The following is a 27,492-nucleotide window of genomic DNA, read 5'->3' on the forward strand; positions in this document are numbered from 1 at the left end:
GACTACATGCAGTGCGCTGAGGACCGCCAGACTCTCCCGATTGTGGTCCAACCTGTGGGGATCATCTTAGAGAATTTCTTTTGCATCTATAATGGAATCTCCTTGGTGAGCCAGATCAGAGCGTGCGGCTCCCAGTGGGCACTCTGTATCTACTATAGCTATCTCTATGCGCCCGAGAATGGATGGAGTGACTTCCAGACCCACCGCAATGTCATGGGCCTTGTCACCATTACTGACTGCCTCTTGGCCAAGACCTTCTAGAAGCTCCACGCACAGAGGAGCTGTATGGCACCACGCTCTACGACTCTCAGCTCTTTGTCTTTGTGCTGTATGGGGAGGTGGCCGAGCAGCCGCACACCGACGTGGCCTTCAATCTACGAGGACTGCAGGGTGGTGGAGAAGAGGATCGACGACTTCACTGAGTCACTCTTCATCTTGCCCAAGTCCAAGTGGCTGGATGGGGACCCCGAAAATTCTGGGGAGAAGACCCCCCTCCTCTACATCCTATTTGAGAAGGAGGACTTCGTGGGACTGGACACAGACAGCAGGCAAGTCAACCTGAAGGCCGGGCCACCCTGGCTGTGTGACAGATTGCTTCCCTACATCCAGAATGGGATCATCAAGGAGGAGGGCTTTCTTGTAGCCAAGGCGGGAAGGAGGTGTAGCCCGCCGGTTTTCAGACGTTTAAAACTAAATCCGCCTTTGTTTCAGAGAGATCCTTTTAGGGTTAGTGTGGACACTTACTCCCCTCTTTCAGCCAGGACACTTGGGGGGACCCCTGGAGTTGCTGTCCAATAGAGTAGCCACAGCTACTGTTGTTAGTAGTGCTGGGGAGGAGGCCGGTCTGAGCTGAGATGTGCTGTAAGTCAAATGCACATCAGACGCTGAAACTTGTCTAGTAAAAAGAATATAAACTATCTTGTTACTTTCTATATTGATTACACGTCAAAATGATAGTATTTTACATACAGTAGAATAAGTAAGGTCTGTTCTTAAAATCAGTTACTTGGTTTTTTTTGTTGTTGTTACATTTTAAACGTGGCAACTGAGAAACATTATTTACATGACTCTCATTTCATTCCTGTTGGACAGCCTGTCCTGGGACAGTTTCATCCCTTTGCTTATAAATGAGACTCTGAATCCCGAGACGCAGAACGAGGTGCTGGTTGAGCTCAGGGTGGAGCCGATGTCTCCTGCCTCCCAGGCCCAGCACCAGCACGGCTCAGGCCCTCTCCCCTGCCTGACAGCCACCATGCCAAGTTAGGGCATCAGAAACACTGCCAGGGGCTTCCGAATTAGCTCCTTACGCAGGGAAAGGCATGTCACGGTGTATGGGACCCAGCAGGGAAAAATTCGTCCTCACTTTGTCCCTGTGATTAGGTCAAAGACCCCACTCTGCCTTGGAAGTGCAGATGATCTCTTCTGGGCTGCCTAACCCCTCACCCTCTACTATGTTTCCCTGTGTATCTTTCAAGCTGTCCCTCGGGCAGAAGAGGGTGAGACGTCTTTGCCGAGAGGTGGTCCCCCTTTACTGGGGAGAGTGAGGTGAGCTGTGTCCCCCCGGCCTACGGCCTCGGGCCTTGAGTCTGGAGAGCGCTCATGGCGGTCCCACAGGTGACGGTCGGAGGACATGGCACGTGCTGCCGGGCCCGCTGTGCAGGAGGGGCTCTGTGATTCTCTGTGATTCTAAGGTCAGATTCTACTTTCTTGTTGTTGGTAAGATGGAGGAGAAGATGCCAGAGAATTGATAAAAAGAAAATCCACACCAGTCCTGTGAATGACAGACACAGGGGATCCGTGTCCCACCTGCGTGTGGTGCCTGGCAGGCTCTGGAATAATTTTCACTTCCTCCCCGGACATTCCTCTATGGCTTAAGGGGAGAGGCATGTCGTGGCCATGATCTGTACTTGTCCTCACAGGGCCCTGTGATCTACATGCCCACACTACACTTCTGCTCCTTGGAGATGAGGTGTCAGGTTTAGGAAACTGGGCACTGCTGAGGGCATAGCTGCCAGAACCGTGCTACACCAAGGCTGGCTCCGTTCACCTCACCTGTCACCTCCTGTTGAGTCCTAAGGCGTCATTCAAGGTAGGTGCATCGGTGCAATGAAAGCAGGGACCTCCTTCACCCCCTGGACAGACTGGTGGGTGATCAGTGGAAGCCTGGAGCCCTGCCCCAGCCCCACGCCAGTGCCTCCTATTTTGTCATAGGAGGCACTGGTGACATTTTTGCTCAGCAACTGCTTGGCTCTGATTCTGCAGAGCCAACAGAGAATGCCAGCTTGTTTTTGCCTTTTGAAGTCTGCCCTTGGGATTTGGCGGAGTAGCTGGATGTGTGCTTAGCCCATAGTGGTTGACCCTGTCACCATTGTTTACCCAGAACCTCGTGTACCAGGCATGCCTGCCGGCATCAAAATACAGCAGCACATTAAACCTCCCTCCTGGTGGGTCTGTCTGTTCTGGTACCATAAGGGCTCAGCCAGCATCTGAACGTCAGTGAGATAACGTGGCCAGTGAGCTCGGGTCAAGCACGTTCTCCTCCAGTGACTTTTACTCCATTGTTGCTTTTACTATTACACAGTCATTAATTTTTTAAACAATGCTTTGGTTCAGGAGCAGAACCTAATTCTCCCCTGTTCCTCTTGGTGGGAGTGAGTAAAGTTGTCCAGCTTGAAATGCGACCACATTTTGTAGCTCAAAAGCTGTCTACACGCATCTAGGTGAAGTTTTGGTTTGGGGCGCTGACCACGTTGGGGTCCCCCGGCAGCATCGCTCCCCTCAGGCCCCTGCCTTCCCTGGATCAGGAGGTGAGGGTGGGTCTCACCGTCCCCGCGTCCCTGTCCTCATCACACTCACGTAATTTCTTGTAAATGCTGTCAAAGTCATTTTTGTTCTCGTGTGTTTCTAATTTTGGCTGTTCCTCTATTCCTTTTTCTATTTTCCTTTATCCCTTATACCACCCCGTGAGCATGTTGTTCGGTCTGAAAATGTGGGCTGTGCACACCCTGCATTGGAATAGCCAGATCGCCCTCTGTGCCGTCTCCATCGCTATAAAAAGCAAAAACTTAACAGTTGCCATGATTCGTATATTATCCTAGTCATCTTATTTTCTACTTTTTTGGAATTTTTGCTATGTTAGCACATCACCCACTGGAGTTTGATATATGTTAAAGTCCTTGCTTTGAGGAACCTATTAGTTCGTCCTTATATTTGGTAACAAATGCTCTCTTACTAATTTTGTTTATTTGTTTTGAAGAAGTGAGATGCGAATTGATTTAGGCGGCTGCTGAGGGATTTTTTTCATGGAGTATTTAAACTTGGAAAGTCAAATTCTGCAGCACCTTGCTTGATTCTGGCTTTTACACAAACGTGCTCGGCACACGGTTCCTGGCTGTCGCTGTGTGACGTGCGTGACGGCGCTTCCTGGCCGGCGGTCACTGGTGAGGAAGTGGCCGGCTCGGGGGTGAGCAGCTGCAGGGGACGCTGTTGGAGGAAGCAGTCACCGGTTTTTTGTTTTTTGGTTTTTTTTTTTGCATTCACCTTCCCAGTGCCATTTACTTTACTTTGCATTCATAGAGGGGCAGGAGCGGGCCTAAAACCATGCCACTCTTTTGTTCCCTTTATGAGGCTGGTTTTTCTAAGTATCAGGAAAACATTGCCTTGTCCTAAGGAGCTGGTTCACTTGGATCTGGTGGACACAGGGACCCCTAAATGGGACCATAGCTTCCTCTCTGCTTCAGCCAGTGGGCATTCAGAGCCGGGTCTGTGGTTTGCCTCAGCAGCCGTGCAGGCCTCCCTGCACCGGCCTTTACTTTTACCCCTTTTTGGCAGTAAATAGCTGACTCTGTGTCTGTTGCAGCTGATGTCCACCACTGACGGCCGTGTGGTTATTTTGCGGTAGTGAGTCTCCAACACCCCTGTCAGCCGTGAAGGGACCTTGCATTCTCACCCCGACCCTGGTTCATCTCACCCAGGGAAAGGGCTTGGCCACCACCGTCATGCTGGACATGAGGCCTTGTTTCTCCTTTCATGCTCTGGTCCAAATGTGGACACTTCATCCTTCACTGACTTGGTCTCGCTTGAGACAGTCCAGACTTTCTGAAAGAGTCCATCACATTCTGGGGGGGAACAGAACAGAAGTAAGGGTCGCAAGTAGGAGTCTAGGCTGTCTGGGTTGGCAAATGCAGGCTGGGATCTGTGATGGCCGGTCTGTGCCCTGGAAACTGGCCTTTCCCGTGGCTCCCGAGAGAAAAGGGGTCGGAGCGAGAACAGACTTGCCTGGGTTCCTACCATCCTCATCTGCTCACTGACAGGAGTGTCAGCTAACTAGGAGCTCCCCCAGACCTCGGGCCCTTCAAACCTCAGATCACGGGAGATCCTTGAGTCCCTTCTTCTGGTCCTTCTTTGTGAGAATCCAGTGCCTTCTGAGGTGACTGGCAGCAGGAGATGCCTCCCCCTCCAGGGAACTCCCTTCGGAGGACTGTGACTCAGTGCACCTTGCTGTGAGCTTGTGGGTTTCCATCGTGCTCCCTGCAGAACCAGACTTGAGACTGGCTTAGCGACAGAAATAACAAGACTGATTCCAGGGCAGGGCCAGGTGGAGGGAACAGTGGAAATTGAATGTGACCTCAAACACCTAGGTGGGTGCTGGGGCTGTTACTAAAATGGGGAGCCTGGGAGGTACCTGCCAGGAATCGAAGTCTAGAGTAAATGGTGGACATAAGGCCTTTTTTTTTTGACATATGGCATTTTTAAGATGCCATTTGTCATCCAAGTTAGGACTTCCAAGAGGCACTCGTGTCTATGAGCCTGGGGCTCAGGTGAAGGAGCTGGACTAGAGATACACATTGGGATTCGTCATTCTTAGCTGGTGTTCACAGCCGTGCAAGTGGATCAGCTCATCTCAAGAGGTGCAGACTGTGTCTGAGGGGGGGCAGGGCTGTGTCTGGTTTGGAGGAAAGCCCGGACCATGCAGCTTTGGTGTGTCAGACAGCGGCGTTTGTGATTTTCAGAGCAATGGCATTTATCCTTAAGGTTCTGGGGGGTGGGCAGGCCCACCCAGGAGGAAATCTGAAGAGAGGGTTTTGGCCACGTGTGCGCGTCTTGGGACGATCCAGAGGCTGCAGGGTCCAGAAGGGGAAACTCCTCAGAAGCTGGAGTCGGAGTGGGGAGTTGGGAGAATGTAGTCACACTCTCCTGTGATGAAGGGAGGGAGGCCTAGGGAGTCCGCACCCTAGCGGACTCTCTTTCCCACGAACAAAAGGCAATCAGACAGAAGATTTGAGGTAAGAAGGGATGGGCGTTGGGAGAGGAGCCAACCTGGAGAACGGTGGTTGAACAATTCTTGAATAGTCTCCCTGAAACATAGAGTTAAAAAAACCCAGACTCTTAAGAATATTGATAGTGACTGGGGAGGAGGCAGTTGTTTTTCTGACCTCCTAAGGGTAAGGTATGTATCCGGGGATATACAGAAGAATCGGGCAGTCTGTTCCTGGGGCTTCACCCTTACCAGGGGGAACAGTGCAAGTTTAAAGGGGGAGAAGGGCAGCGGAGGGAAACTAGCCAGGCCCCGTGTCACGTACCAGTCGGCCGCCCTACTTGCGTGTTGCATTCACATCCATGCCTCCCAAGTGGGCGGTGGCAGCCCCGTTTTGAAGATTGGGAAGCCTCCTCAGAGGTTTAAGGAATTGGTTCATTTAGCAGCTAGTAAATGCTGTAGCAGGATTCCAGCAGGGCCTTGTCAGACTTCAAGGGCATGTTCTCTCTACTAATTCCGGTTGTACCTGAAATGGTGAAGTGAGTCAGTTTCGGAGCCTTTCAGAGAAAGTACGCTTTAAGTGCCTCAGGACTGTTGCACAAAGCTCAGTGTTCTTTCATGGTTCAGAACCACCGCAGTGCTTTTTGCCCCACAGATGTAAGGTCTTACTCCTTTGACGATGGCGTGGTTGTAAATGACATACAGGTGCAAAACCACACTTAGCAGCTTCTGAAGGGAAACTCTCCTGTTCTCCCTTGATCGGCTTTCTTCCACGGGATGTAACTGTGCTGCAGCTAAGGCCTGAGCTTTCCGTATGGAGTGAGGGTTTGATATCCAAATTTAGCATAAAACAGTCAGATGGAGAAAATCGAAGATGACAATATATTTTGGGGTTTCATTAGACAAGACATACTATCTGTTAATGGCTCATAAAGCTAATGAGATTGAGTACAGAACATTTCATTTCTTACTTTCTACTGAGAGCTGTCTTCCAACATAAGGTTCTCTGCTTTGGAACTTCAGCTCAGCCACTAGGGCGCCTGTCATTGTGTTGGTGTGATTGCATTTACACAGTGCATGTAATCTGGGCTTCCTTAGCCCCAAACACTCCAGTGCAGAATCATAGGCTGTAGCCATCACTTAGTTATACAAATACTTCTAAAACTATATGATACCAAAAAAAATAAATAAATAAAAATAAAGAGAGAGAGGGAGATTGCCTTTATCAAAGTTCCTTTGGATTTTAACTGCAAAGTGTTGTTGAGCAGCTCTGGTTTCCTTTGGATATGAATATATACATTTCTTTGCATGTAACTTGGATTTCAGGCTTGAACACCAAGCTCTTGTTTTCCATGAGCCACAAAAATCATAGCCAAATGACACACGTATGAAACAGTTTATTCTTTTTATCTGAGACAGAATCCTTGAATTTGGGACTTGAGCTGCGACTTTCCTGTTTGCTCTTCCCACCCCTCTTGTCACCTCACTCCTTTTTCCCACGTGGCCTCCAAGAGGTCATGGTCTCATAGGAGCAGGTGGACAAATACCAGTTGGTCGCCAAGCAGTGCTGCTGTAGATGGAGCCAGCCAAGAGCTAAAGGACATCATCAGGGAGGACTTCCTGGAAGAAATTGGCTCTACATTCAGTTCTGAGGACAGAGTAAGAGTCAGCCAGGGGAAGGAATCAAGAGGGTGACTCAGGTGGCAGGAGCAGCCTGGGTAGAGGCCTGGAGGCTTGTGGGGTGAGGACTCGGGGAGACTGCCCTGTGTGGTCCAGGGTGGTGGGTGACCCTGCTTTGAAGGACACTGGAGAGGGCCTAGGGGTGGAGGGCTTTGGAGGAGCTTGGTTTTTACTAGAACTGACACAGAAGAGGCAGTGAAGGGTGTCAGCAGGAAGTGACCCTTAGGAGAGCAGCTCTGCCTGTCCTTTTGAGTCCCACCCCTTCATTCTTTTATTCACAACACACGCAATTCTGAGTGTCTAGGGGAGAGGGGGTGGACCTACAGTAGTAAGCAAAATGTACTTGCTTCTTGAGAGCTTAGCAGTGTCAGAAGTTGACTTAGATTAAAATGTTTTATTAACACAGCAGGGCACCTAATCCAAAGTGCGGAGATTGGAGGGAAGGAAGACTTCCTTGACAAACAGTTAAAATGAGCCTGGAGGCTAGTGGGAAGTAGCAGCAGGTCACGGGGCCCCTGAGGTCACTGGGGACCTGGTACTGAGGTGAGGATGGACAAGCAGGGTCGGGGGTGGGGCTAGAACTCTACCAGGGAGCCTCTGATGGGTTTGAAGTGGGGGAGATGTAATCAAATTTGTGCTTTGGGAAGGCTGCCTTGGCTGTGTGTGTGTGTGTGTGTGTGTGTGTGTGTGTGTGTAGCGGGGAAGAGGGGGAGGGTGTCACCAACTGGGAGGGTCATTAGAAGACCATTCACAGGCTCGGAGGCCACCAGTGGGAGAGGGGCGTCGGGACTGCTTGGGGACCGCAGGGGCAGAGTGGATGCCGGGTTTCCTTGTGTGGAGGGCTTGTTAGCGGGGTCGCTCTAGCGACACCTTGTGGCTGGAAGTAAACAGATGGAGGCCGCCAGGTGGACTTACCTCTTCTCTCCTTCCCTGCCTTGTGTGATGATCTTAGCTCTGCCAACATATGGAACAGAAGAGCTAAGTTCCAGAGTAGCCCAGGACTTTGCTGGGCTCGTTCAAGTGAGAGCAGATAGGATTTAGGCTTGTGTTGAGATCTGTAAGTTAACTTAGCTAGAAACGTCCTGTCTTTTGGATTTTCATAGGGGTAGTAATTCTTGATAAAGATTGCTTTCTTGGTGAGAGGAAATTTAATACAACTGATGTCTTTCTCAAAAAATATCTTATCTTTTAAGAAATTTAATATTCAAAATAATAGGAATATTTTAAAATGATAAACTAAGGCTTTCGTGTAGTTTCTTTGGTTTCTGAGTTGATGTGTAGGTAGACCCTTTGCATTACATAATAGCACATCTTTGACAGTATTTAAAGAGCTGTTAATGAGCGCCCCCAATTTGAAAGCATCATTAAAGCTTGCTCTGAAATAGTGAAGTCATATAGGTCTTGTTTGCAGAAGCCAGATATTTGGTTTATAATCTGCAGCATAGCTCCCTTTATAAAATAATAATAGATTCAAAATTAACAAAGTGGAAAATAATTGATTTTTTTAAAAAAATGAAACATAAACTTTCTTGTGCTATTGTTGCAACTGGAAATTTTGAAAAGAAAAATCCTATTGTAATATCATCTAAGTGAAATACATATATGTCTGTCACATTTGAATAGTAACTGCACAGTGGTTTTTGAAGTCAGGATCATTCCAGCTCAGATACTGGCAGTGATGGTTGCTGGTTTTCAATGGAAGAGCCTAAATTTGCTTTCTTAGCTTTATTCTTTTCTTTTCTTATATTTTCTTTTCTTTTCTTTTCTTCTCTTTTCTTTTCTTTTCTCTCTCTCTCTTTTTTTTTTTGGGGGGGGTAGTGCGAGGGTTGAGTAGTGCTGTGCCAGCATGATTTGGGGGCAATTTGTGGGCAGATGTCGTGCAGCAGCAGTGAGATATTTCCATGCATTTTACTTTCCGGACATCACCAGGGAACATGTGTGGTTTGTGCCTGCAGGATGGGATGCTGCAGGACTCCCTGGTCCATCAATGTTATGTCTTGGAGCTGCTCCGGTCAGTGAATGATTTTCTGTGGCTTGGAGCTAATGTGGTCTGATGCAGATGATCAGATGTGTAACTAAAGTACTGTTACTTGAAATAAGAGAAAAGCTAGCAAAAATGTCTCTAAAATACAGGATGAGGGAGGAGAATTGGCTGAGCTGCTTGCAGTGGGGATATTCTTAGGTGACTCCCTCACTGTGTCTCCTGTCACTATCCCCCACAGCCCTGCATGGCAGTCCTACTGAAGCAACCATGCACTTTCTCAGAAACGCGCTGAATTTCCTTGTGCCTCTGATTGTTCACTTTTTTTTTTGAAAGCACATCTTGCCCTTTGCTTAAATGCCATCCATGCTAGCCACCACTTACACTCATTCTTCTGGACCTCATCCATATATAGCTGCTGAATGAAAGAACAAAATGTAGTATCTCCATTTAGTGGAATATTATTCAGACATAAGAGTGAATAAAAAAGAAAAAATAAATAAAGGGGAATATGAAAAAAGCCATCTGCTCTGGGTAGTCCACCCTGACTGCTCAACCCGGCCTTTTCCCTTTGAAACCCCACCCCTTATACACCACTCTACTATTTTTGATAGTATTTACCACCTTCTAATAAAGTTTAACATTTTCAAAAAAAAAGAGACATGCTGATACCACTTCAACATGGGAAAGCCTTGATAACAGCACGTTAACTGAAAGGAACCAGACACAAACAGCCACATATTGTTGATTTCAGTGATCTTAGAAATGCCCAGAATTGGCTCATGCAGTGGCAGAGAGCAGATGATGGTTGCAAGGGGCTGGGTGGAGGGGGGTTGTGGAGTGACTGCTAGTGACAGGGGTGTTCTATTGGGGTGATGAAGTGTTCTGGAAATAGATGGTGGTGAGGGCTGCACAACCGTGAGTGTGCAGAAGACTGCTGAGCGCTGTCTCTGGGAGTGCTTGTTGTTGGGGCGGCTTTATTTTGTTCTCATCCTGTAATGTGAAGGGTCATCTTGTGCTGAGACCATTCAACTCCTGTGAGTGGTAAGGCTAAGAGACTTTGCAGAGTCATGTTTCTTTTTTCCCCCTTGCTGAGTGTAGGCAAAAATGGTTTAAGCCTGAGAAAGTGCTCCATATGCAGAAATGTCTTTCAGTTTTGGCTGGTGTAAAAATCTTGTGAGCTTTTTAATCATTTAGGACAGTCTGTAGGGGGAAACAGCCTGTGAAGCCTGGGTGAGACTTGGAAGAGCCGCGCTACCCTCCCAGACACGGGTGGGGATTTCACCCCCATTCAGGCAGTGAAGGGCCAAGACCCGTGAGAGGAGTTGACAGTCATGAATATTTATGTGTATCCGCTGCTTCATCTTGGATATTAATTTCTAGCTGAGTCATTTTGTGGCGGCAGCCTCATCCTACATCAGGAATTTATAGTATCTGCTCTTTGAGGTGAAGAGCTGACAGACTTGATTATTTAACAGTCTATCTTGTATTGATATCTCAGATTCCTTTGTCAATCGCAAAACAGCAGAAATACAGACGTCCTTTAATGCCGATGTGACCTGGAGCAGGTTTAGTTTCTGTACCTCAGTGACCTTATCTGCGTGTGGGGAAGATGATAACAGTGCTTCCCTCAGAGGGGCTGGTGAGAGGAGACTGAGAAGCATAAATGGAAGACTTACACGAGATGCTCATGAATGACAAAATTTAGTGCTCTCCGCCTGGTGAGGCCTCAGGGGCAGAGATGTCAGAACAGAGCAGTCCTAGCCGGAGTTCGATCCGCATTGTCAGGTTTTATGATCACTATCACCACTGTGGGTTATCAGGTAGTTTTAAGACTTGGTAATATGAATTCATGAATAATGTTAAAGACTAGACAACTCAGATCCAGTTTACATAGTTCTCAAGATTTCCTGTGAGAAATGGATAATTTTTCCCCATCTTAAATCTGAGTGGATTCTCTAAAAAAATTCTGTAGTCCTCCATCTTTTTCCTTTAATTCTCCTTTTCTTTAAATAAAAGTTTTTAAATGGAGTTACTGGGGACTGAACTGAGGGCCTCATGCGTGCTGAGCACATACTCTCTCAACTGAGGTATACTCTCCCCCATAATTTTTTTAAACTTTACTTTCTTAGTATTCAGAGGTTAGAGGCCTCTAATTCTTTTTTTGGAGACTTGTCCATAAACCGGTAAATCTAAAATTAATGGACAAAATTTGGTTTATTAAAAAAATCATTAGAACTTTTATCAATCCATTCAAAAGGAAATGCTTATTGAGTTAAAATGTTTCTCCTTTATGGTGATTTCTAATTTTTGGTCTAGCTTAACTTATTAAAAGTAATCCTCATCATCATAATGACCAAGCTTGCTGTGAGTGGACACCTACCAAAGGCTAAACTGTTTTTCTCATGTTTTACTTCAAAGCAGGTGTTTGACGGTAGGTATCAATGTCTCATTTTTGCAGCTGAGGGATTGAGAGGTGGGCAGCTTGTCCCAAATCAAACGCAGCTGGCGGTGCCTAGCTCGGTGCTGGAACCCAGGCTGCACAGGATGCATTCTCAATTTCTCCTCTGATCAGCCTCCCGTTGAGTGGTTTCCCGAACTCCTGTGAGTCCATAAATGACCGATTTTGGCGATCTCAGCCTGATGAGGCCTTCAAAGGAGAGACACCAGTGAGAATGTGAGACAGAGTGGCATAAATTAAAATTGTACATTTTCACAAATGTTGCATTCTCAGGTAATGACTTAAATAGTTTATGTTTTCTTTATATTAGTGCTATGTAAGCACTAAAAACAAAACATTAAAAATGATTATAGTGCAAAATAGGAGTGGGGCTTTGAAAGTCCAATCATTGCTAATGATGTTGCTTGTTTTTCTCTAGTGGTGCTTATTGACAGAATAATTTACAATGACTGAATTTGTTTTATGTATGTAGTCTTAGTATGGAGGAAAAGTTTGTCAGTGCATATTGAAAAGTAAAATTCTTTACTCTTTTCTTTCCTGATGATAAATATGTACGTTGTTTCCATGGCTTAAGTATATTTCTCATTTGTGAAATTTGAGTGATGCCGTTTACCATGTCTGACTGTGAGAGGTAGACGCCTTGTATACAAAGCATCCAAGAGCTGCTTAGTAAAAATGTGGCTGTCACAATGACAGATAGTTTAGAAGGATCAACTGTGAATACTAAAGAGGGTGGCTTGTTTCTGATGCATATTCAATATGGATATATATGAATATGGGCTTAAAGTAACAAGGATTCAGGGTTTTGTGTGTGTGTGTGCGTGCAGTATGAAGTTTTAATGAAATCTGTATCATTCTATTGAGACAGGGACTAGTTAAATTGACTTAAGCAGACGACCTTGAAGATTATTTACACAGAATGTGTATTGTTACAACTCAGTGTTCATGCTGCCGTGTAACTATACACTCAGACATTTTAATTCGTAGGACTCTGACCAGAAGCATTAAGTTTAGAAAAATCCACATTGATCATTTTCAGGGAATAAGCTTCTCTCTTTTGTGATTAAAGAAAATTTTGATTTTATTTTTTCTTGCACTCTTTAATAGGTTTTTAAATATCAAAACATTAGATTTGACATGTCAGCTTTTTTTAATAGGAAAAAGCTCATGCTGTTTTAATATGTAAATAAATGTTTTTGTATTTCAATACACTTCTATGATTTCCTGGCTCTTTGAGAAGTATTTTGCAAGATACTTAGATTACCTCCTGTTGAAAAATACAGACATGACTTTTATGAATATAGGCCTAGTACAGGTCTGTTGGTTTTTGCTACAGTGCAAGACATGAAGACTAGGAGAGCAGTATGTACTATATAAGCTTTTAGTTATCTGATTCTTGTTTCTGATCCACAGGCAATTTTTGTGTTGCACCTTTCCAGGCAACCAGGAAGGCCTTTTAAGCCATAGGTGGCGCTGTTGCACCTTCTTACAGTCTTAACTTTCCTGTTTGTAAAGGAAGTCTTAAACGTGTTTTTTTTTTTTTTGGATTCCTTTGCTTAGTGCTTCAGGGTAGCACAATGTCCATTATGTCTGACTACCTGGAAATATTATTCTGCTTATGTCTTAGTTTTATTCTATCATCTCGCTGTGAACATTTCAGACTTCCTGTGCAAACAGTTGCAACATCGGACTTTTCTTGCAGTGTTAGAAACCAGTGAGCCGGGATTTTATAAAAGAGCTAGAAGCGGCCTCTGGAGCACCTTAAAGCTGAAAAGTGTACTGAGTTCCCTAAGTATTATCCCCACCGCTGTGTGTCAATGGGTGGTAGGAGATTTGGTACATATAGAAAGGGGTGTGGTATTTTGACTTGGGTTTGTGTGCATGCGCTGCCACTGAGCTACGTGATCCTGAGTCAGTTTGTTCTGAGTTTTTCCCTCGTCTGTGAGATGGGGACACTCATTTCTGCTTTGTAGAATTGTGAGAATTAGAAATTATGTAAAGTGTTTAGCACAGTGTGTATGACAAGAGGGCTCATAATCTTAACTGCTATTTGGTGTGAAGCCATCATTTGATAGTCTTTGGCAATTACTGAGAAACAGGAAAATAAGAAAAGCTGGTTTTATGATGAAAGATATTTGAGGAGGTTCCATAGTTCCTATACACATAATTTAGCACCAGCAGAGTCAGGACAGTTACACAGTCGCCCTGAACCAATGTTAAGCCACAGAATTTTTGTTACTTCATATATGTTGGGGCTTAAGGGGACCCAATACTTATACACATGTTGTGTCCAGCAGCCAACTGAGAGATGACAAAGAAGAACAGGCAGGCGATAAGTGTCTCCTTTATTACTGATGAAGCCACGTTCTCCATGAAATTCAGGGCTGTGGGAGAGTGAGTGTCATGACACTATGTCCCAGAATTAGAGACTTACGCAGTCCCAGGTAACTCTGGTCCACAGCGAGCATTCCCTTGAGAGATTCTGACCCATAATGCACAGGACTGTCTTGCCATGGAACTGAGCATCCCGGCTGCTTCCTAAGGGTGGCCAACACTGGAGGGGAAGGAAAGCTTTCATATGCCCTGCTTGTCTCCCCGGACTCACACCTCAATCTGTTAGTGTGAGGAGGGCTAGCCGTGGGCCAGTGGTCAGGAGTGTGAAGGGAGAAGCAGTCTCCCATGGACCAGAGGAGTGGGGAGGAGGGAATCCCCCCTCAGTTTAAACAGGTGGTGGCTTGAAACAGAAGGGTGCTCCTCAAGAGTTTATAAGAGGGGAAATAAGTATTTCCTTTGGGACTCAGAATAGTCATGAAACACAGAAGATGATTAGATGGGAGACTTGTAAATCACTTTCTTATTAAATTGAAATTTGTTGGGCACCAAAAATGTGCTACATTCTTTTCTGAGAGTTTTACAGAAATGAATCCTCCAATTTTCACAACAAGTGAGTAAGAAAGATTTGATTGTTATCCCAGGTTTACAGTGTGGAAATTGAGGCACACAGAGGGTAAGTAATTTGGCCAAGGTAACAGAGCTAGTAAGTGGCAGAGCTGGGATTTAAATCCTGGCTATCTGGTTTCCAGGCTCCCAGGGATGGGCTTTGGGTGTTTACAGGTATCTGCATCCCTGGATCTCTGTACCTCTGCATCAGTTAGACCAGAAAGGACAGGGAAAGTGGAGTTATACAGGTGCTCACAGTCGTGTCTCAGCCACTGTCCATGGAGTGTGCCCCGTGATTGGCATTAATTGTTTTCCAGGCAGTAGATCTGTTCTTATAACAGAAATTTAGTCCATTGAGTTAATCTAGAAACCCTTCCTGCTCTGCTTCTGTCCACGCTTGCCATGTGACTGCCTGCCCGAGATTGGGCCGTGGAGGAGAATCTGTACTCATGGTTGAACTCTGATATTTCAATCTGGTTTGTAGTTTCACATCTCCTGTTACATTAATAAATTAAATTTCTGGTTTTCTTGCATCAGTGTGTCATAAGTTTGCTTAATGTGAAACCAGTCCATGGGAGCCCAGGGGTGCTGACGGTATAATTTCTGAGCATGTGGCATTTCTACCCGTGCAGAAATGGCTGGAGGATGTCCACCTTCCTCACTGATTTCTCCCAGCAGCAGGGTCCTCTCCCACCCCCGGATGTGAGGATGGGATCTCTCTGAGTAGGCCATTCAGAGGCCGAGTCCACCAATCCGAAAATGATGAAGTACCTGGAAGTGGGTTTAATAGAAGACAAGGGCTTCCAGGTTGTCAGATGTGCTGTCCGAGTCCATTTGGTGAAAAGCTGTCCACTGTCTGTGGTTGAGCTGCTTCTTTGCTGTTTAAAAGTCTGTATTACATGAAGGGATTTTAAAAAGCAGAAAGGTGTGATTTCAGGTGGTACATCCGCACCGGTGAGTAGTGCTGGATGACCGCCTGTGTGAGGAATAGACAGAGTCTTACAAACTTCATAAAACAGCTTTTAAAGCTCTTCCATCTGAGTGCACTTCGTATGGGGTCCAGTTCATGACTGGTCGCGCTGAGAGGGCACGTAACTGATGATGGCAGAAAGGACACGGAGGCATCAAAAAGGTCCCAGACATGTTCTGTGTTTAGAGGATGGGGCACAGAGTAATATATTTGAGATGGTTTTTCATTGAACACTTTTGAGTATTTTCTAGGACTCCCCAATCCCCCATGGTTCCATGCAGCTGGGTGTCCCCTCAGTGCAGCTCTGTCAGCGCTTGCCCTGGGCTGATGCGGTGTCACAGGGAGCAGGACGGTCAGTGTCCCCGGCTCCTCCGAGCTCCGTCTCCTCATCCGCAGAGCCGGGTTTCTCATCCGTGTCTACTTAGTAGGATTGCTGAGAATCACACGTGATGGTTGTCAGGTGTGATTTGTGGTTGTCTCTGTGATTGGCGTATAGTCAATATTTGATAGAAACACTTGTTTTTTATTATAATTGTGGCTCCTAGATTGCAGTGGTTTTTAGTCTGCATTTATTTTTTTATATAAATTTATTCTTATTTTTAAGTAAGCACTTGTATTTATTTATTTTCATGAAGGTACTGGGGATTGAAGCCAGGAACATGTGCGTGCACAACAGGTGCTCTACAATGGAGTAATACCCACCCTCCTTGTCTGCACTTAAAAATAAATATTTCAATACACAAAATATTTCTTAAACACCATCATGGGTCCTATTTTCTGCATAGACAATTGAATACATATGCCATCTCAATAAGAATAAATGTCATAGGGACATACCTTTCTAAATCTGTTTACATGTTTTAAAACGATCATAGCTAGTGAAAAACACGAGTCTTGGATCCACTACTTCTTAGGGTCTGCTTTGCCATCATGGGGAATTACATTCTACAGAGAAGGCTAATTGGATCTCATTGATATTTGGATGATTTTGCAATGTTCAAGGCTTTCAAAAGTTGACCGTTTTGTATTTTAAACTAACTACAAAGTTATCTTCTAGAAGTTGTAAGTCCTTAGCTTGTGAAGTGCCCAGTAATTCAGTTTGTATATGTCTGTGTCTCTGTGAACGTGTATGTGTGTGATTTCAGGAATGTAGCAATAAGTTCCATATAGCCTTCTGAAATCTTTCTCCTCCAGTTCAAGGTGTAGGTATATATTTACACAAATAAATTGATACTCTTTTGTGATTTGGCATATTGGTGGGAATAAGAGGTTCTCATAATTGTTTCAGAAGGGTTGGGGAGCATGAGCTTAGAAAATGGGAGGAGATAGAGGCAGGGAGGTTCTTTAAACTTTGTGCAAGATGAGAAACAGTAGCTTTTCTTTTTTCTTCTAAAGCAAACTGGCACTGAATTGTAACATACTAATACTCAGAATTGCTTTTCTGATCAGAGACAAGTGCCTCAGATTTTTCAAGGCAACATGAATGATGAAATGTGTTTTAGCAGTTATCTTTAAAAGTAGTTTTATTTTTCAAGTATAAGTCTATAGACTGTTCTTTTTTTCCAGCTGTACAAGAATTTCTCATTGATCCAGGTACGTGATCAATGTGTTTAGTTTCTTTGGGTTATTTATTTTTTTTAAGTGCTTGATTCATTCTGGTGTGAATGAATGTTTAAAATTTCTGGATTTTGATCTTTAAAACTTGCTGATTTATCAGAACTGCAAAAAACCTGATGTTTGTTCCTTGTTTGGTGGGGCAACCTATTGATTTATGTTGTCTGTTATAGAGGGAAATTCTTCCTCTAGCCTGTAGATAATTAAGTGAATGTTTTGCAGTGTGCCTTAAAAATTATTTGAATGCATTGAGCATGTTTGTCCAGTGAATTTTGGATTGAGTCATAATAATGACTTTGCTTTGATTCTGTGGCTTTTGTCCTCTCCACAAGAATTTGAATTCTGTTGCATTTTGTATTCGTGTTCTTAACAGGGGAAGGAATTTTGCATTTTTTACAGAGGTGGGTTTTCCTATCCCCTCTGAATTCCTTCTGTAATTGATACAGCGAAAATCTGTTATTGCAGTGCTTAATTATTTCATAAAAATTTTTTTGGCTTAATCAGAAACAATGACAAAGAATGATAATAAAAAATACGAAATCCTTCCTTCCTTTGAAGAATAGAAATGAGGTGGTCAGGCTCACGCATTCTTTGTACCTGACACACTTACTCTCATGTCATTGTGTATCATGAGTCGGAGATGGAGTTGCTTCAGGTTTATAGATTTTTGTTTTAACATTTGTGTTGAATTCATTCTCTAGGCATGATGATTCCTGTTGCCTTTGTGGAAAGTGTAGATGAAGGGAAACAAATGCTTTGTTTTGTTTTCAGGAGGCCTGAGATGCTGATGAGAAAAGAGTAGAGGGTGGGCTGAGGAAAATAGTGATAGACCCTCACCTCCAGGCTGAAATTGATGAACAAAGAAATCAATTAAGTGTATTGGTATTTGACTAATAGAAGTCAGACAGCCCAGACTGTCTAGTTATGCCCAAAGGAAAGTACTGAATTCACCTGCAGAATTAGGTGCTTTACCATGTAGAAGCAGCTTAGAGCAATCAGAAAAATCAGTCTTATGATGAGATATAAAAAGAATATAATATCTTTTATTTCTGAAACTTTTCTACATTAAGTTGTGTAGAGCTAAAATTAAGTTTCAAGCACCAGGAGTTAAGAGTTTAGGTGGTTCTGTGGGATCGTTATTCAGGGATGTGTCTAGACCCTGCTGGAGTGGCCGAAGCTGGCAGGAAAAGATCCAGAGCCAGGATTTGTCATCCTAGGATGTCCTCTATAATGGTTCCATGTGGGAGCCCATGATTGAGTTAACAAGTTGTAACACATCGCAGCCGCCTGTCAACTTTAAGAAAAAAAATGTGCTTATTAACTGCTTTAAAGCAAACACCTGTGCATCCTCACTCCTGTCTCCTTGCCATAAAAAGCAGAGACAATGCCTTGCTTGCATATTTGAGGTTATAGATAGCACACTGCTTATTGCACAGCAATGACCCAGGCCCTCAGCTATAAACGCCAGGCCTGCGTGGTGTTAGATAGTCTATTATCCCCAAAACAGGGACCAGGCTGGTCTGGTGGTCTGCTTTGTAATGAACATGTCTAAAAAATGTATCTTGTTCCCCTCAGCCCATGACTTCCCTAAAGGTAAACTAAGCCTTAGTACTCATGGTGGAGTCTACAATCTCTGTCTCATCCCTTCTTTCCCCAAGTTCCTGCCTACTATCTCACAACTGTTATTGACTTTTTACTTTGATTATACACAATAAATATGGGAGCATTTGAGAGACTCGTGGATTTGGCTCCCTAATCCCTCTCGCTTTCTTTCCTTTTTCCGCAGTCTTGAGAAATTCATTCCGTGTCGGTAAGACTTCCGCCAGCCAGAACCCACAGTTCCAGGTGAGAAGGATGCAGGCTTTATCCCTCCTACCCGAGGGAGAGAGAGGAGATAATTGAGATATGCTCCCCTGTGGTCCCTTCCTGCCCCAGGGCCACTCCAGTTCACCTGCAGCCTTCTGGCCTCTGCTCACAGGGCCTCTGTCCCAGGATTGACCGCAGCCTTTTATTCCCTTGTCAACATTCCCTGTGCCTTTCAGAGGTTGCTCTCTTCTCTGCAATTCAACCCTGGCACGTGTGATGGTGGTCAGCGTGCTGATGGGCAGTTACTTGGGGACTCCCAGGAGCCATGCTGATTCTCCTGAGTCATTCGGGGTTACAGAACTGTCAAGCACTGCAGGAAGCCCATTCACGTGAGTTCAACACAGCATTACATCACTTTCATTTTATTTTTGAATTTTCAGTGGAGAAATTATTTGTAGCACACTGTTCCAGATTTTAGGCCGCCTGCTTTCCTCACCACCATTTCCTTGTTGGCTCTGGTGCTTGTTTTAAGAACCAGGTTTCTTCTCTGGTCATTTGTAGCAGCTGGGCTTGCCGAATCCTTGATTTGCATTTGAAGCAGAATGCTTCTTCGTGATGTCAAACTGATTTTCCTTGTCATGTCTGAATATTTCTTGTACACTCAGCAACAGTTTCAAGTGAAATGCTCTTGTCCAATTTCGGTTAACTAATATTTGCTGATCTCCTGCTTTCATGCTGAGGGCAGTTTCTTCTTCCTGTAATAAATGTTAGCAATTTGCATTTACTATGGAAGGTACTAATCCGAGGTGCTTTTGTTCTTAACAGTTTTAATACAAATCACCCATTAAAATGTACAGCGGATTTTACTCTATGCCCAGAAATGTGCATCCCAGTCAATCTTAGAATATTTTCTTCCCCCCAACAGGAAACCCAGTACGCATAAGCAGACATTATCAACTTCCCCATCCTCCCCAAGCCCCAGGGAGCCACTCTTCTGTCTCTGTGGATTTGCCTGTGCTGAACATTTCATGCAAATCGAGTCACTTCATGTAAGTGGAACCGTCTATTTTGACTGACATCTTTCACACTGAGTAACGTTTTCAATGTTTGTCCACGTTGTGGCCTGGGTCAGTACTCTATGCTTTGCTATTGCTGAATAATATTTCACTGTATGGCTGGGCCCCTTTATTTACCCATTCATCACGTGATAGTCATTTGGGTTGTTTCTGTTTTTTGGCTCTGAAAATTAATGGCGAAAAGTAATGGTGAATATTCCTGTAGGAGTTTTTATGTTAACATTTGTTTTCAGTTCTCTTACTTGTGTGCCCAGGAAGCAGAATTGCTGGATCATTCAGAAGCCAAATGTTCAACTCTCTGAGGACGTGCCAGGATGTTTTCCAAAGTGGTCACGCTGTGTTACATCCTCACCAGCAATGGCTGCGGGCTCTGCTTCCTCTGTGTCCTCATTAGTGCTTGTTAATCTTTTTTTGATTTTAACCTATTGTAGTGAATGTGAAGCGGTTTCTCCTAGTTGTTTTGACTTGATTTCCTTTAGAGCTAATTTTATTGAACACCGTTTCATTGTGCTTATTGGCCATTTGTATATTTTCCTTGAAAAATATCTTTTCAGATTCTTTTTTCATTTTTTAATTGAGTTGCCTTTTTATTGTTGAGCTGTGGAATTTTTTTTTTGATACACAAATTCCTTATCAGATAAATGATTTGAAAAAATTTTCTCCTGAGTGTTGTTTTTTCACTTTCTGGATGGTGTCTTTTGAAGCAAAGTTTTAAAGTTTAATGAACTCCAATTTATCTCTGTTTTCATTTTTCCTTGTGCTTTTGGGGTAATATTTAATATCTGATGTATTTTATTAAAACTTGTATATATAAAATAACTTAATTCTTAGGACCGTTCTAGGAGATGGGTGCGGTTGTTTTCCCCAGTCTATGCATCGGAGACTGAGATGCAGAGAATTTGACTGACATATTAGTGTCAAAGCTACCCAGTGCTGTGGGAATTCAGACCCTCATGTTTTTCCCTAGCATCTGAGCTCAACACCACCATGCTCCAATCTTTCCAGGAAACGTTAATGAAACAATCTTTACTTTTTTGATTTCTTGTTAGATTTTTTTCTTATTGGGGACCTCAAATTCTCATTTTCTTTTCGGATATCAGTGTCGATTTATTTTAGGTCTCATGTAGGGAGAAGCATTGCTATCAGTTAACTTCTTTATTACTCACTCTCCAGTGATGATTGTTGCTAGTTGATCTAATCAAGTCATGCTTAAGTCTTTCCTGCTCATGACACTAACAGCAGAGTCATGACTTATAGAATGCTCAAAGAAGAAAGTACTTGATTGATTTTATTTTGCCAACCAATCAAACCAATCAAATAAAACCCTGGTGTTGACACAGACTATAAGCCCTCCAGAATAGGGTCACTGTCTTCATTGTGTTTCATTTGTTGGGTCACAGTGTCTGGATAGTGCCTTGCTGTCCAGCAGTTTTGTGAGGATACGGTGCTCGTGAATCATTGTAAGGACAGAATTTTGACAACAGACTGTGTTGTTCATTTCACGACGGGAAAGGTAATATAGAATTACTGTTCAGATCTGTTTTAAAATTAAGCTTTGAATTTTGAGAATAGTTCAAGAAGCCATACAAAGCTCTTTTTCACTAATTTTACATCTATCTTAGACACATTATGTTTACATAGCAGAGTAACTTATCAAGTAGATTTGACAAAAGGAGTGTTATATTGATTATTTGTTTTAGTTGAAATATTCTACCAGGGATAAAGTCATAAGTGCCCATAAATGAACAAATATATTTGTATTTAAATGCAACATGGGAGCAGACTACATATGTTTCTATATAATATATATGACTGTGTGTTTTAATCTTTCTGTCAGTGTTTTAATAGTTTTTCAGCAATTTTGTAACTTTAGAATTCTTCTATGGAAATCACCCCCAATTCTAGTGCAGTTTGTACTGTGTATCCTGTCTTATGCATGGGATTCCACTGTCCCCTCAGTGAGGAATTTCCTCTCCTATTGTGTTAGGAGCAGAGTTAAAGGAACTGTGATTTCTAGGCCTTTGCTCTCCATGTGTTTGCAGTTGGCTCTCAGTCACGATTTTCCCTTTCCAGAGTTTTTATTGTTAAATTAGAATTTCTGAAAATAACTATTAATATGTTGCATTGGTCTCCCTAGAAACTTGACGTCTTTGTGCTTTTCAGTTTTCAATTTATGAAAAATGCAAATGCACTCTTGTTTTTAAGTTGTCCTTTTTCAATAGATATTTATCTCTTAATTGATAGAATAATTTTTTCCCAATGAATGAATCGGTGTGCATGTTTTAAAGGATAACTTACTTTTTATTTTTCTTATTGTAACAGTAATATTCATTGTAGAGAATTTAGTAAATAAGGATTAACACAGTAATAACTTCACAATGGCCTCTAATCTCACCTGGAGATACAGTTGTAAGGTTTGAAATTGAGAATTATAAGTCCTCTCAAATTTTTCTTTTTCAAGTACGTATTGGTTACTGAGATCCTTGAATTCCCATATGAATTGTAGCAGCAGATAGTCAGTTTCTGCAGAGGAGCCCGCTGGGATTGTGATCGAGACCACGTTGAATATACGGATCGCTCTGGGGAGCACTGCCATTCCAAGAGCACTTTCTTTTGATAGGGGAATGTGTGTGGAGTGTCTGTCCTGGTATTTAGGTCTTCTTTAACTTTTTATTTTCAACAATGCTTTGAGTTTACAGAGTATTATTTTACTTTAATTATCTTTGCCTTTATATTGAGGACAAGTGTGCAAGGTACCGGGATCAGAAGTGTATTTGAGCCCCGCAACTTGCTGCCACCATGGACGCTGCGCTCTTGCTTCACCCGCTGTACAATCTTGCACAGAATACGACCTCAGTAACTCTCTCTTGAATGAATGATTATATGATTGTTGGATGATGCTTGAGAGTCCTTGTGATGATTTTTTTCCCCAGCCTTTCCCCAGTTCTTAACTATGCCCTTTCTCTTCCTAAACTCCAGCCTGGGTTTCAGCCTGCCTGTGGCATTGATTTTCCTTGTCTGTGGACTCTTCCTTTCACTGGTTCCCGATAATGTTACATGTGGGCTGTGGAAACTTGCTAGATGTCAAGAAAGAGCTAATCCATTGTAGGCCAGTATTTTTAGAGTTTGTTATTGTTTTATTGATTGAAATTAAATGAGGCTGCCCCCTGAGCCCTCCCGTGAGCACTTTTGACCTTCCTACAGCTGATACTGCTCTAGTTGCTGCATGTGCCCTTTCCCCAGCCTTGATTTTGTAATTGAATAAGTCACCATCACTGGAGCCCTCTCTTTAAAAGATAAAGAGAACATTTGCTCCTTTTCCCTGTTTGGAGACTTCGATGAGATGAGATCCCAGATAAAGAATGGAGCCCCACCTCTTTCTGACCCCCGCTGTTTCCGTTCCTTTCTTCAGGGGAAAAGAGTACAATTCAACAGTATAAAGATTGATTGTGAGCTAATGAGATAGACAAGACAACCGATCATTTATTAAGTAACCTTTCATGATAGAAACAAATGTATTATACACACAAACAGCACACAAAGCACTGTAGTACCATGGTTACAATCGTGGGTCCGAGTTCGTGTCCTGCTCTGGAGAGACCAGTCCTGTGAGATGGAGAACTGGTAAGTCGGCTTAGCCTCTCCAGAACTGGTTTTCTGTCCTGCAGAGACGGGGCTCGCTAGGCGTCCCCCCCGTAGAGGTGCTGTGGGGTGTAAATGATGCGCATGGGCAGCCTGAGCACAGCTGCTCATTCCTCGTAAGTGCAGGGTAGCATAGCTTTTGCGGTGATGGCTTTATGACCGCCCCATGTAGACTGTCAGTGCTCTGAAGGGATGCCTTGTGGTTTGGAGATGGGATTCTCACTTCTGTAAATACCCAAGTGTAGTGTTATTGGGCCCTGCTGATTTCAGTCTATTCTTTAGAAAGTACATATTGTAGATATATTTTTCAAGCATGCGTGCTTTTTTTCTTTTACTATTTAAAGTTCTACCCTCTCATCTCTTGGTATTACTTTTCATGGAATCCAGGAAACAGTCCTAAGCTACCTGCCTCTTCACACTTTTCCGTGGTGGTTTCCTTCCCTGATTAGAAGAGGGTTTTGCATAGGAAATTTTATTTGTTCCCCTTTTCTTGGAGTCTCTCTCTCTGTCTGCCCATCTCTCACCTCTCAATCTGTCCATTTCTCAACCCACTGCTTCTTCTGACATGTTCCAAAACGCATTTCAGGTAGCTTACAGAAGAACAGATACCAAATAAACAGGTGAGAAAATGGGGCCCAGTTCAGACAGTGAGGCTAGGAGGCGAGCCTGTGTGAGGATTGCAGGCGTGAGACACATTTCTCTGCCATGTGACTTATAAGATCGACAGCAGCAGTGTGCTTCAAGCTCCCAGCAGACACAGGGAAGCAGGATTTGAGGGAGATGCTTACTGGCTGTGAAATAAATAAGTGACTTAGGAGAAGCCCAGCCTTTCCAGCTACTAAGGCTTAGGAGAATATTTTGAGTGTCTTCCAAAATCAGAGTATGGCATCTTTTCTTTTTCAGAGTTCTATGTATAGTTGGTTACATTCTATACCTGGAAATTTCTCCAAAACTGCTTCCCACGTGAGTCCCATGGCTCGGGGATTGGGTGGTTCTGCTCATTGATGGGGGTTGGCCAGAAACAGAAAATGAGAGCCTCAAAGGGGCCTGGGATTTGTCAGTTATGTTTTGTCAGTGCTGTAGGGTTCAAGAAATGCTTTCACCGTTTCTCTCCATCTGAGGCGGCAGCGTAATCTCTTACCAGCATCAGGAGCTCAGGGCCACGGGATGGTGGGGGCTGACTGCACTGCCGTCAAGACAGCTGAGCTAGTCACTGCAGGTGTGGTTCTTTTACATACTGCATTTCATGTTCTTTACTAGAATGTTTCAACAGGGAGTTAATTAACTGAGTTAATTAACATTTAATAAATATGATCTTTGTTGAAAAGACAGTTATAGGCAGAATATAAGCTGTGAAGTCTTTAAAAACGGTTTCATTACTGAAATTTCATTTGGGGAGATACACGGTTTATCTTATATATGGCTCTCTTTTAAAGTAACAAAGAAACAAGACAGAAAAGGCAGAGGATGATTTCTGTTCTTCCTCTCGGCTTGCAGGTGCCCTCACCCCCAGTAGCATCAATCAAGACACCAGCACTGACACTGGCCGTGCTCAGAACTGCCTCAGCCCTGAAGACACTGCTGACAAATAGAAGTTGGCCACGCCCTGTTACAGCAGGTGCTCTCACTTTGTGGGTCCTTATGTAACTGCGTGGTGTTAATCAGGATCGCCCGTCCTACATTGTGTGATGCTGCTGCTTTGTCTCCTAGTTACTTGTTTCTCTAAGTATTCTTGTATTATTCTCCAATGCATAGTACTACACACCCAAAAATGCTTTTTTCAGATGAAAACGAATGTGCATTTAAAATAATAACTCTGAAAAAGGGGGCAAAAGAGGCTATCCTTGTCCCGCTATTCAAAGATAATAATTAAGACGTTAACGTATATTTTCATCAGTGTGGATCACCTCTGTCATAAAAAACCAGAGAGCACTCTGTGACTGTTTACTGTGTGGACACCTCCATTTTCCATTTGGCTTTTTATATGTTTTTCTACAATATTCTATCTCCTCTGGCATGATTTTTGATGACCAGTATAGCATTCTGTCTTGTGGAGGCATTGTCCATTTTACTTCAGACTTAAATAAACTTTTAAATTCCAAGTATACTTAACTGAAATACTGAAAAGAGAACTGTGGTGGTACAGGAAGGCCCTACCTCCCTTCCCCTTATTTCCGAAGAGTAAAAACTGTTGAAAATTTGATATATATGTTTCATGACCTTTATGCCTATGACATACATATATACACACATATGAGAATTCCATGTATACGTGTGTGTATATATGCTTTATTTAAAAATGAGACCATACTATATGTTTTTCTGCAGCTCGCTTTAATCACTCAGGTGTATATCATAGACGTCCTCCCACTCCAGACTCACCCGGTCCTTTCAGATAGAGTGGAGGGGTCTCCTGATTTGCGGGTGTGGTCTCTTTCCCACGCACACCTTTGGTGAGAGAATGCTGTGGACAAGGCCCTGGACCACGGCGAAACGCTGGCTCCCTCATTGCTCGCAGCTCGTCGTGATTTACCGCATCATTGTCTTGATGGTGGACAGTTAAATTTTCTCCATTTTCCACTGTCAGAAAGGATATTTGACTGGCATCCTTCTTGTACAGACATTCCTGTGATCTTTTATGAGTATTCCCTTAGTTAAGGCTTCTGGAAATTTAGTCCCTGGATGTGACATTTACATTCATCACAGACTCCATTCAAGTAACTCTAGAAATTCCTTCCATAGGGGAATGAAAAGATGCACAATTACTTATGTAACCAATTCTCTATTGCTGGATATGATTTCACTTCAGTTTTTCTTCCCACCATTGTAAACAGTGCTGTGTAAATGCCCTGATGGGTACATCTTTTTGGACCTAATTTGTTTTTTCCTAAAGGAAACGATTCCTAGAAGTGGTGTTGAGTCATTGTGTACGTACGTTTTTCAGAGTTTACATATCCATTGACATGTCGTCCTCTGAAAATGTCGCTCATGGTTTCTTCTCCCACAGATGGACACTAGATAGAATATCTTTTAAAAATATTTGCCAATATGATGAGCAAAAGTGCTTTTTCATTGTTTTAGTTTGCATTTGATGACCAGTGAGGTATTGAGCATTTTTCACTCATTAGCCATTTGACTTTTTTAAAATGAATGATTCCTTTTATCCTTTGCACACATTTAAGTGGGGGAGCTTCTTGTTGGTTTGTGACAGCTCTTTGTATGTTATGAACATTAACTTCTTGTCTTCAACAACATGTATCACAGAGCTTTTTCTTGTCATTTCTTTCCTTTCATTTTGTTTAGGAGGATTTTTATTTTGGTAGTGTCTCAAAATATTCTTATGATAATAAATGTATTCCTTATGTGTTTTATCTTTGAAATTATTCTTAAAAATAATTTCTTATACTGGAATAAATCTCCTCTGTAGGTTTTTTTTAATCTCTAAGATGGAGATGATAATAGTACTTGTTAATGTAAGGGTAAGTTGAGTTAATAAGAGCAAAGTGTTGTATTTGCTGTTATTAGTACTTTTTTATATTTACATCACTGTCTGTAAATTATCTTGTGGTCCTTATGAGAGGAATAGTATTTATTCTTTCTAGGTGATTGTCTGATTGTCTCAGGACAATTACTGAAGTCATACTTTTCTCTTTGATTTGAAATCCCACCTTTACAATATACTTGTGTACACTAGAGTCTCTTTTTGAGCTCATGGTTCCCTTCTGTCAATCTGCCTTTCTTACTCCAGCACCATAACTTACATATTGTAAAAATTTATTTAATAATTGGCAGTCTGAATTTTTTTCATTCTTTTCTTCCATCCCAAATTTTCTTGTCTAGTATTATGATTTTATTATTCCTGAAGAATTCCAAAATATTTTGTTCAAGTTAAAAAAAATCAGATTGGAGTTGTCATGGGAGTTTTCAGTAAGTTTTGAATTATTCTGATGAGAACTTACATCTTTACAAAACTGCTTTCCTCCATGCAATTTGTTGATGTCTCTACATTCTCACCTCTTACTTTACCACTCAGTACAGCCCTGAAGTTTCTCCATTTAGAACATG

At 43.0% G+C, this 27,492-nt stretch overlaps 1 protein-coding gene across 1 annotated transcript in view; it reads left to right on the plus strand.

Annotated features, from left to right (window-relative positions):
* Positions 1 to 279: 279 nt before the first annotated feature.
* The window catches only part of LOC140694866 (trafficking protein particle complex subunit 9-like), a 109,866-nt gene continuing 82,653 nt past the window's right edge, over positions 280 to 27,492 (plus strand). The window contains exons 1-8 of the mRNA XM_072957891.1: positions 280 to 548; positions 1,920 to 2,089; positions 18,690 to 18,748; positions 18,946 to 19,098; positions 19,635 to 19,758; positions 24,331 to 24,390; positions 24,489 to 24,646; positions 24,925 to 25,045. The gene's annotated coding sequence lies outside the window, so the exon portion shown is untranslated. The remainder of the gene's footprint in view (positions 549 to 1,919; positions 2,090 to 18,689; positions 18,749 to 18,945; positions 19,099 to 19,634; positions 19,759 to 24,330; positions 24,391 to 24,488; positions 24,647 to 24,924; positions 25,046 to 27,492) is intronic.

Source organism: Vicugna pacos, unplaced genomic scaffold (assembly GCF_048564905.1).
Source record: "Vicugna pacos unplaced genomic scaffold, VicPac4 scaffold_106, whole genome shotgun sequence".
NCBI classification, from domain to species: Eukaryota; Metazoa; Chordata; class Mammalia; order Artiodactyla; family Camelidae; genus Vicugna; species Vicugna pacos.